Raw genomic sequence first — 12,253 nt, forward strand, 5'->3', positions numbered from 1 at the left:
TGTAATAGATGCATAGACCCAAGAGTCTAAAAAACTGTTTTCTGGTCCTGGTTCTACCACTTGAGCAACTCACCGAGCTTCATTTAGCTTCCTTAAGCCTTAGTTTGACTAAGACATGTCTGGGAGCTTAACTGCTAACTTGGAGTTCCTTTCTTCCCTCATACAGAGAGTTTTAGAAGTTTTCACAAAGATTTTATGAGTTATAAAATTTATTAACTTTCCAAGTTTCTTCTCAGTTTTTCTGTCTGCCAGTAATACTACGCAGCTGTCTATATGACAGGACTGAGAATTCCAGCATCTTTGGTCATGTTTGCATTTCTATAGATAAGATCTGTATCTTGTTTTTGAAGATGGTTGGTGTTTGGGGGTGGTGGCCAGGGGTGTATATGGTTCTAAAGGGGTTCATAACAGTTATAGGCAGACATATATTGGCATGGAGGAATATTTTTCGGTTCTATATAAGATACTAAACTATCCAAGTTCTTCTAACTTTAGGAAGTTTTGTCAAACAGGGAAGTTCTTAGTTCATTTTGTTTACAGTATCAGATCTATGTATACTTATTAATCTTATACCTCAATAACATTTATTTTCTACGTCAATACAATGGCAATTATGAAAATAACCACTAGTTTGCAAATATGCCATCTCATCCCTAAATAGAGATGAAGTTGCTTTAGTTTTCAGATGCTATTTATTCCTTCGTTAACATTATTCATTGTCTAGAGTCTTCCAAGTGCCTGGCCCAGGGTCAGAAACTATGCATATAAAGATGAGAAATCTGCTCTCAAGAAGCTCAAGTTCTGATGAGGAAAGCAGACATGTACATGAATTATTATGCTGTGTGAAACACTAGAATAGAGATAAGTTGAAAATACTTTAGATAATAGAAGAAAAGTGCAACTAGCTTTTGTCTTTACCCCTTCCACATCTGTACTTTTTCATCATCCATGTTCTCAAGTGGTTTCATCACTGATAGCTATGCTAATTCTCTTGGTACCTGCTTAAGAATATTGCTGAGTTTCTGTTGGAAAAGAATGTCTTTAGTCATGACTAGGAAACTATTTTGATCGAAGAGATTGAATTTACTAATTCCAATATTTGAAGGGCAACATCATATTTAGTTCCCGGGAACTCCTTTCACAATATCTTGGCCACTTTACCATCAAAGCTAAGAGAAAATAAATGGCTATTCTCTGTTACCTCATTGAGACTTCCCGTCCAGTTCTGGGTTCCTTCCTGAGATAGTTGCTACATTTTCAGGATGCTAATACAGGATATGATCTCACTATTCAGGTGTGATCCTCCTCTCTCTCACAGTGTACAGAATTTGTTCTAAAATTCCCATGAGTATATTGCAATATAATAACACAATCACAACACTCACATAACTCCACAGTCCAACATTAGTATTTCCTCTCTCCCTCCATTTACAAACAGGCAATAATTTCTTGATCGCTTGTGTTTCCTGGCAAATTTCCTTTAATTAGTATGCCTGGTTTCCTGACACTAGCTGGAGTAACCTGGTGGGAAACTTATTTTCTAGGCTGGAAGTAAAGCTTCAAAAAGTTTTCACCACACAAATATATCTTTACACAAAGACACAGATTCACACAGTAGACATAAAGCAAACATGCCTTATTTACTCCTTGGGTCAGTAGAGAGAAAACAGGAGGAATCTTAACTGAAAGAATAATTAAGAGTTGAAATGTCTTATACAAGTTGAGATTTGACATATGTTAATGTTAAAGAAGAGCAGGTATAGTTGTTCAAAATCCCTACTGGTCCTCAAGGAGGATTCTCACTTCTGTCATCTGCTCTCAGAGTTTCCAATAGTAGTGGCACTGACTGATTAGAGTCCTGTTGCCTTAGGCTGCCTTTTCCAACAGTTATCAAATCCTCTTATGCCCCCTGCTGGTTGCAGGGCTGACCATTTTTCATATTAGCCAAGCATTTAAGGCTCTGAGTTACTCAAGAATCCCAAGAATTAACTATTTAGGGGCTAAATTGCAAAAGCAAGAGTAATCAACTAGCCCTTTAAAAAATTATAAGTAAAATCTACTCAACACAGAACATTGATTTCCAAACAAAATATTATTTTCAAGTTTCATTAGCCAAATGTCGATACATAGCCTGTAATCATCTTGAGACCAAAAAAATAATAGCTCAGTATATCACAAAGTAATGTTTTTCTGAGAGATCCACAGGAGGGGGATTGACCTGAGCACCTTGCAAGACATGAATTCACATGCATTTTCAGCATGTCTTCTCCAACTTGATGAAAAAAATTCCAATCATAATACCTAGGATAACCCAACCTCCTTAGTCTTTTCAGTATTTAATATGGAATCACTATTTTGTAGAACTTACTTTAGTGATTCACTCATAGAATGTCATGTTATATTATTTATGTATGCGGCAGCCCACTAAACTGTGAAGAGATTTAAACTGTGTCTCACTTACTTATTCCCTGACAGTTTGCACATAACAAAGTATATACTCTTACTATTACTTGTGGGGTCTGCCGACTATTATGGTCTACTGAATAAATGTAAATAGTTACTTTCTACCCAGAACCTACATAGTGCCTGCACTGAATCTCAACATTTTCCCCTCCATATTTTCATCTGCTTAGTCACTCTGTTCATTCAGTGACTGTTTTTCTTCAGTCTCTTCTCATCATCTTGTCAAAGTCATAAATTGCTAAACATACCTGCATGACTATCTATATTACACTAAAATTATATTTATTCACTGCATATAAAAATAAAACAAAATGAAATTTTTTTTAAGCTCGAGTGCGTATTATTTTCCCACAGAATTGTCAAACCACTACAATGTTTCTTTTCTTCTCTTCTACCAACCCCATCCTCACTATAAAGAATAGTTCTAATCATAAAATTAGAATTGGTAGTAGGAGTAGTACAATGAACAGCATAAAATTAATGGCCTGGGCACATAGTTGAGCCTATTATTACACATTTATAAACTAAATTTATATTTATATTTTTGAAAGCTATGCCTAGAATATCATAGTATAGCCAAAGGAGAATAAAAAATGTTATTGGTATTCTCTTCACATTATCATTTTCTAAAACATAGCTTTAAATTAACTTTACCTGAGTCCATTTTCTTCTCTTTCTCCAGCTCAACTCTTCATATTTAAATTCCATTAGTTGGTTTCCTCATCTCCAAAGCAGGGACATAAATAATAATACCTATATTTCAAAGACAATATGAAGATTAAATTGAGCAAAGCAAATGAAAAATATTCTTTGAACTGTACATTGATATACAAATAGATTTCTATTATTTCCATTGGAGGAGTATTTAGATATTATAAGGCACACTAGGGATAAGGTTTATTTGGCAGCTGCCTTGTCACTCCAAATAAATTTATTTATCATGTATTTATTGAGGAATTTATAGCCTCTAGAGAATTTTCTCTGTGAGAGCACTGCTTTTGAATTTTTTTTTCTTCTCCCACTCCACCCCTTTGGCTAGTTGAATTCTAGACAAATAATGTATTAGCTGGGTAGCTAAGCTGCAACTAAATTCTCCAGGGATTTTCTATAATATGGATTCAACGCTTAGGAAAATTCAACTTAAAAGTGGAAAACATCTCTTAATTAGAGAATTATCTCCTTCAAGTTCTGTCTTCAGAAGTGATTTCTGTCTTAAAGTCTATCAAATATTCTTGGCTTTTGTTCCTGTATATTTTTCCATGTTTAAAGTGTATTGTTCCACTTAATTAGACTGTAAGCAATTCTAATGTCATTTTTGTTTCTGATATATTGGTTTCTACAATATTTTGATTTTGATTGGTGATAACAAAATGGTAGTAATAATTATAAGGGTCTTAGTTTAAATATTTTCAAGTGGTATAGTTGAGAGCGCCATTGATACAAGTTATATGTGTTTCATTGTGAAATAAATTATATACAGTAAGACCTATTTTAAAAATAACCATTTATTATAGAAAGGTGGTTTTGGCCAGTACTTTTCAAAAATTAAAAAAAAAGACTAAAATATATACTTTTTTTAGAATAAGATTTTCCTTTTTTGTTGTTGTTTCATATCATATGGTCTCTTAAATAGCCCTTACGGCATTTAAATGATGTGATTTCCCTAAAATTATTAGCAATGTATGTAAGGATTTATGGCATGAAGTATACGTGGATATTTAAAATGGGGAAATGTTGTGATTAACAAGTTTAAACAAATAGCAGATAAATTTGTAAAATTTATAGTTGTGAATAAACAGTGTCCAAACATATTCAGTGACTATTACTAAAACATTATTATCATGCTATGATCTTTTCTGCTTGTGCATTGTTTTGCCACAAAACCATGACAAAAGCTTTCTAAGTTTCATGGCAGATAGTAGATGGTGATTATATTCAAGAGCAAGAAGTCTTTGAAAGTGATATTAACACAGATACAGATTTGTCTGTAATAAGTAAAAACACATCAGTGTAAGATATCCAATTTTACCTTGTTACATTGGAGGTTTTCAGAATAGCTACTATCAGAATTTTACATTTAAACTCAAAAGCAACAAGGATTGATTAGTCATTGAGCTGGTAATGCTGGACTAGTGAATTTATTGTAGACAATAAATGAAATAAAGTTTGGCAACTAGTGCCTTTGAGAAAGTTGTAAGAATATATCTCAATAGCTTTTTTTGAAAATGAGAATATTATCAAACAGTGCACTTGCTAATGACAGAAGTGAAATACTGTGTTTAACTACATCATTACTGATAATTGCTTCTACATTTTTACTTTGCAAATACTCACACATAAAGTGGTCTTTCCCCTTTATAAAGTTTTGATTTAAAAGGAAATTTGCATCATAAAATAAAAAAAAATGCTTTTGGGTTCCATAGATCAAAACTCAACACATATATTATTACATTTTTGTGATAATAATGATGTTAAGCTGCAATTCTCCATTTATTCTTTCTCCATTATTTATTCACCAACATTTTTCTGAATTTTATATAAAATATTATATGGAGTTATACAAATATGAAATATATACTATATATAATATGGCTTTAAGGAACTCAGCACCATTGGAAAGCCAGCAGTTTTCAATAACGATTTATATTAGCTAACTATTGCTGTGGGAAATGGCAAAAGGGGGAATGGAGACAAGGAATATAGATAACTCTTTCAAGGAATTTTGTTATAATGATCATAAGCCATTGAGTAATAATAATAAAGTATTCAATGTAAAAAATTTAAGTTAATTTATTAAATAAGATTACAATGGAGATGGAAGATAATAAAATCCAATATAAGGTTAGACTTTCTACAAATTATGCTGGAAAAATTGAACATCCATATACAGAAAAAGAACCTTGACCCATACAACTTATCACATTTAAAAAATTAACACAAAATAGACCATAGTCTTACATGTAATACTTTAAAATTGTAAGCATTATAGAAAACAATATTTTATTATAGACAATGATTTATTAGATGCTACACCAAAAGCATCATTTATAAAAGAAAAAAGTAATTAGACTTTATCAAAATTTAAAAAATCTACTCATCAAAAGATACTGTTAAGAAATGGAAAGTATAAGTCCCAGATCAGGAGATAATATTTGCATGACTTCAATCTAATAATGGGTTTCTATGCAGAATATATACATAATTCTCCAACTGTCTAACAAGAAAACAAAACAAAAATAATAAAAAATGGGCAAATGCTTTGAACAGACATTTCACCAAAAAAGATACACAATAGCAAACGAAAAGATGTTCAACACCATTAGTCATTAAGAAAAGCAAATTAAAAACGCAATGGGATATCACTACATACGAATTAGAAAGAATAAACGTATCTGAGACTACAAGGTGCTCAGGAAGGTGCAAAGCAGGTGGAGCTCTCATACACTCTTGGTGTGAATGTAAAATTGCACAGCCACTTTAGAAAACAGTTTGTCAGTTTCTTATAAAGTGAAGCATAAACCCCAGACACCCCTCTTTTAAGTATTTATACAAGAGAAATTAGCAATTATGATCATCCAAAAATCTGCACAATAATATTTATGACAGTCTTATTTATAATAAACAAATTAGAAACAACCCAAATTCCTTCCACTGGTGAATGGATATACTGATATATCCAAACAATGGAATACTACTCAGTAATTAATGTGAATAAATTAGTGATACTTAATAACATGGATGAATCTCAAATAAATTATGGTAAGTGAAAGAAGCCAGACTCATAAAACTACATAGTATGTGATTCCATTTTAATGACATTCTGGAAAAGGCAAGAACAATTTTTTGGATGATATACTGTTCTATATCTTCATTGTAGAGGTGTTTGTATAACTGCAGTTGACCTTTGAACAATGCTGGGGTAAGGGGTGTTGACCCCGCACAGTTGAAAATCCACATATAATTTTTGACTCCCCCAAATCTTAACTACTAATAGCCTTCTGTTAACAAGAAATCTTACCAATAGTATAACAGTAGATTAACACATATTTTGCATGTGTATGATATACTTTATTCTTATTATAAAGTAAGCTAGAGAAAATAAAATGTTCTTAAAAAATAAGAGAAAATACATTTACAGTACTGCACTGTATTTATTGATTCTGTAAGTTTACCTCTGTTTATAAGATGAATCCTCTGTCTGTAATGGACATAAATCACAGCTGCAGATCTCAGTCTATGGTATATATCAAGCAGTTCAATTTTTTTTGTTAATGTCGTAGCTTTTCACTGACTCTTGGGATCACTTCCTGCATCACCAGTGGTACTTCATATGGGTCTTCAAGGCTATGGAATTGCATTAAACATGATGAAAAATACTCAAGAACTGCAAAAGAACACTTTTTATTGTAATATGCAATTCACTAGAGAGGAACTCCTCATGCCACAAGCATTTTAAGTGGACACTCGCAATACTTCAGCTCACTATAATAGCAACAGAAGATGATACAAAACTATTACAGTAGTATAGTATGTAGAAAAGTTAATTTTATACAGTTATGATTTAATACGACATCTTTAAATTTTTCTTGACTTTAAAGAGCACAGTGTATGGTTTCTAAGAGTTGTATTTGTAGGTTTTGATAAATTTTAACTTTTTATAACAGATTTGTGTATGTTTTATGGTAGTAAATGATAAATTAAAATAAACTTACTATTTTGACAATTGGTGAACTATCACTTGGGATTCGAACAATTGTTCATAGGAAAGTTCCACTTTATAATTTTATTCCAGTGTATAAGTAAAAAAAAGTTAGAATAATACTATTTTGAAGCTTTATTAGATCTAGTCATTGGTCATCAATGGTTTGTAACATCACAGAAGGAGTTGTCTTTCTCTCTGTGATGTTAGAAACCATGTTAGACAAATATAATTGCCTCCCGAGGGAGGAATGCACATTCCTGATGAAATTATCTTGCCAAAAAAATGTACTAAAATGTAATCAAATCTGGTTTTTCAGCAAAATTAATCTATTAGGTGTTTAAGAATTGTTTTTTTTTAATACCTTAAGTTCTAGGGTACATGTGCACAACGTGCAGGTTTGTTGCATATGTATACATGCGCCGTGTTGCACCCATTAATGGGTGTGCTGCACCCATTAACTCGTCATTTACATTAGGTACACCTCAAGTCTTTATATCCCAATACCAGTTAATGAAAAATACAGAGAAGAGCAGAACAGGTTAAACGATGCCTTGTATACACAGTCACAAAAAACCAGACTGTGGGAAACTTTATATTTCTTTAAAAATAAATAGTAAGAAAAGAAAAAAGAGTATGGATTAAAAGAGACTTAAAAGACACATTAACTAATTTTGTTGTCTGAACTTTATTGAATCCTAATTCAGACAAATTGTTATGACATTTAAAGGATAAGGTGAAATTTGGTCATTGACTAAATATTTGATGACAACAATTCATTATGGTTATTTTTTAAAAGTTGATAATGTCATAATTTTTAAAACGTTTTAATCATTTAGAAATACATGTGGGATTACTTGCAAAAAATCCTACAATATTCTGAATTTGCTTCAAAACAATTTGGAGATAGGGGTAATGGGTCTGAGATGAGCTGATGTGTTGAAGCTGAGTAGTGCTGGTTGTAAGGGTTTCTTTTTTTTCTTTTTTTTTTTTTTTTTTTGAGACGGAGTTTCGCTCTTTTGCCCAAGCTGGAGTGCAGTGCCGTGATCTCAGCTCACTGCCACCTCTGTATTCCGGTTTCAAACGATTCTCCTGCCTCAGCCTCCCGAGTAGCTGGGATTACAGGCACATGCCACCATGCCTGGCTAATTTTTGTGTTTTTAGTAGAGACAGGGTTTTACCATGTTGGCAAGGATGGTCTTGAAGTCCTGACCTCGTGATCCACCTGCCTCGGCCTCCCAAAGTGCTGGGATTACAGGCGTGAGCACCCCCCACACCTCGGCCTGCTGGTCATAAGGGCTTCTTTATGTTGTCTTGTCTCCTTTTGTATATGTTTAAAATTTTTCATAATAAAACTAAATGTCAGGCCTCTTCAAAGTCATTAGGTTTATCTTATTCATAAAGGGACCTAACTTGGTTGAACAGGTATTATCAACCTACACTTTGTCACATCTTATTGTATTTCGTATCACTACTAGGAGCATGCTTTATTTTCACCCATCTTGCTTTCAGATGTCAACAAACATTCAATTTCAACTTTTTTTTAAATAAAACTTTGGGTGGATCTCTTGCTATGGATATAGTTGTTAAATCTCTATCAGGTATTGTTAAAAGCTGTCAAAAGAACAGCAATGTACTCTACAGATGGCAAGAGGCAGATACATGAACAATTGTGCAGATTTCATCATTGGAGTTTAGGTTTGTTTTATAAGTAACTGTCCAGATTTTTAAAAGTCAGATTAATTGATTTGTGAGACAACAAATAAAACATTAAGAAGCTAGTAGAGTCAGGCAATTTCAATATTTCAACCTGGGAAGATATGTAGGCTTTCCTAAAGGTACACAAGTCTACTTGGTGGTAGAAATTAGAGCACAGCCTTTGAAGTTGGTCAGGCATCTCTACTGCTACATTTATCAGCTGTATGACTTTGGGAAAGCCATTTAAATTTTTTGAGTTCTGTTTTCCTCATCCAAACCTGAAAGCTATGGCAGGATAGTAGGGAAATATAAAAGATTTTAGAGCTAGGTAATAACCCGATTTACTCAATACACAAGGGCAAAACTGGCCTCTGAAATCCATGAAATTTATGTAGTGGCTATTTGCGGTTTTATACTTTCCTCTGCCTTGAAAGGGAAATGGGACTATTTCACAACTGCAAAGGCAGTGGCAAAATGATATATGACTGAGATTTGAGTGTTGTTCAGACATGTATGTCTAATGGACTGGAATTAATTTAGCTGCTGTTTCAGCAAACCAAACCAATAACTACCTAGGTGTGCCCTGTCTAGCTTTGCTGAGAGAACAAAAAGGCATCAAACAAAAATATTGACAACTAGGCCTGGCGTGGTGGCTCACGCCTGTAATCCCAGCACTTTGGGAGGCTGAGGTGGGCGGAGCACGAGGTCAAGAGATCGAGACCATCCTGGCTAACACGGTGAAACCCCGTCTCTACTAAAAATACAAAAAGTAGTCGGGCACCGTGGCGGGCGCCTATAGTCCCAGCTACTCGGGAGGCTGAGGCAGGAGAATGGCGTGAACCCGGGAGGCGGAGCTTGCAGTGAGCCGAGACAGCGCCACTGCACTCCGGCCTGGGCGAAAGAGCAAGGCTCTGTCTCAAAAAAAAAAAAAATATTGACAAAAAATTTTCAAAAGATATCTTTTTTAAAAATTATATTTTAACTTCTGAGATACATGTCAAGGAGTTGCAGGTTTTTTACATAGCTATAACACATGCCATGGTGGTTTGCTGCACCCATCAACCCATCACCTACATTAGGTATTTCTTCTAATGCTATCCTTCCCCAAGCCCCCCACCCCCTGACAGGCCCCAGCATTCCCCTCCCTGTGTCCATGTGTTCTCGTTGTTCAACTCCCGCTTATGAGTGAGAACATGCAGTGTTTGGTTTTCTGTTGTTGTGTTAGTTTGCTGAGAATGATGGTTTTCAGCTTCATCCATGTCCCTGTAAAGGACATGAACTCATCCTTTTTTTATGGCTGCATATTATTCCATTGTGAATAAGTGCCACATTTTCTTTATCCAGTCTATCATCAATGGGCATTTGGGTTAGTTCCAAGTCTTTGCTATTGTGAATATTGCTGCAATAAATACACGTGTGCATGTATCTTTATAGTAGAATGACTCATGATCCTTTTGGTGTATACCTAGTAATGGGATTACCGGATCCAATGGTATTTCTGGTTCTAGATCCCTGAGGAATCACCGCACTGTCTTCCACAATGGTTGAACTAATTTACACTCCCACCAACAGTGTAAAAGTGTTCCTATTTCTCCACATCCTCTCCAGCATGTTGTTTCCTGAATTTTTAATTATTACCATTCTAACTGGCATGAGATGGTATCTCATTGTGGTTTTGATTTGCATTTCTCTAATGTCCAGTGATGATGAGGTTTTCTTCGTATGTTTGTTGGCCGCATGAATGTCTTCTTTTGAGAAGTGTCTGTTCATTTCCTTCACCCACTTTTTGATGGGTTTGTTTGTTTTTTTCTTGTAAATTTTTTTAAGTTCTTTGTAGATTCTAGATATTAGCCATATGTCAGACAGATATATTGCAAACATTTTCTCCCATTCTGTAGGTTGCCTATTCACTCTGATGATAGTTTCTTTTGCTGTGCAGAAGCTCTTTACTTTAATTAGATCCCATTTGTCAATTTGGCTTTTGTTGTCATTACTTTTTGGTGTTTTAGTCATGAAGTCTTTGCCCATGCCTATGTCCTGAATGATATTGCCTCGGTTTTCTTGCAGGGTTTTTATGGTTTTGGGTTTTATGTTTAAGTCTTTCATCTGTCTTGAGTTAATTTTTGTATAAGGAAGGGGTTTAGTCTCAGTTTTCTGCATATGGCTAGCCGGTTTTTCAACACCATTTATTAAATAGGAAATCCTTTCCCCATTGCTTGTTTTTGTCAGGTTTGTCAAATATCAGATGGTTGTAGATGTGTGGTGTTATTACTGAGGCCTCTGTTCTGTTCCATTGATCTATATATCTGTTTTGGTACCAGTACCATGCTGTTTTTTTTTTTTTTTTTTTTTTTTTTTTTAACTGTAACCTTGTAGTATGGTTTGAAGTCAGGTAGCATAATGCCTCCAGCTTTGTTCTTTTTGCTACGGATTGTCTTGGCTATATGGGCTCTTTTTGGGCTCCATATGAAATTTAAAGTAGTTTTTTTCTAATTCTGTGAAGAAAGTCGATGGTAGCTTGATGGGGATAGCATTGAATCTATAAATTACTTTGGGCAGTATGGCCATTTTCACGATATTGATTCTTCCTATCTATGAGCATGGAATGTTTTTCCATTTGTTTGTGTCCTCTCTTATTTCCTTGAGCAGTGGTTTGTAGTTCTCTTTGAAGAGGTCCTTCACATCCCTTGTAAGCTGGATTCCTAGGTACATATTTCTCTTAGTAGCAATTGTGAATGGGAGTTCACTCATGATTTCGCTCACTGTTTGTCTATTACTGGTATATAGGAATGCTTTTGATTTTTGCACATTGATTTTCTATCATGAGACTTTGCTGAAGTTGCTTATCAGCTTAAAGATATTTTGGGCTGAGATGATGGGGCTTTCTCAATATACAATCGTGTCATATGCAAACAGAGGCAATTAGACTTCCTTTCTTCCTAGTTTAATACCTTTTATTTCTTTCTCTTGCCTGATTGCCCTGGCCACAACTTCCAACACTATGTTGAATAGGAGTTGTGAGAGAGGGCATCCTTGTCTTGTGCCGGTTTTCAAAGGGAATGCTTCCAGGTTTTGACCATTCAGTATGATATTGGCTGTGGGTTTGTCATAAATAGCTCTTATTATTTTGAGATGGATTCCATCAATACCTAGTTTATTGAGAATTTTTAGCATGAAGTGGTGTTGAATTTTATCAAAGGCCTTTTCTGCATCTACTGAGATAATCATGTGTTTTTGTCATTGGTTCTGTTTATGTGATGGATTATGTTTATTGATTTGTGTATGTTGAATCACCCTTGCATCCCAGGGATGAAGCCAACTGGATTGCGGTGGATAAGCTTTTTGATGTGCTGCTGGATTCAGTTTCAAGTATTTTGTGAAGGATTTTTGCAT

This window comes from Pan troglodytes, chromosome 9, assembly GCF_028858775.2.
Source record: "Pan troglodytes isolate AG18354 chromosome 9, NHGRI_mPanTro3-v2.0_pri, whole genome shotgun sequence".
Taxonomy (NCBI): domain Eukaryota; kingdom Metazoa; phylum Chordata; class Mammalia; order Primates; family Hominidae; genus Pan; species Pan troglodytes.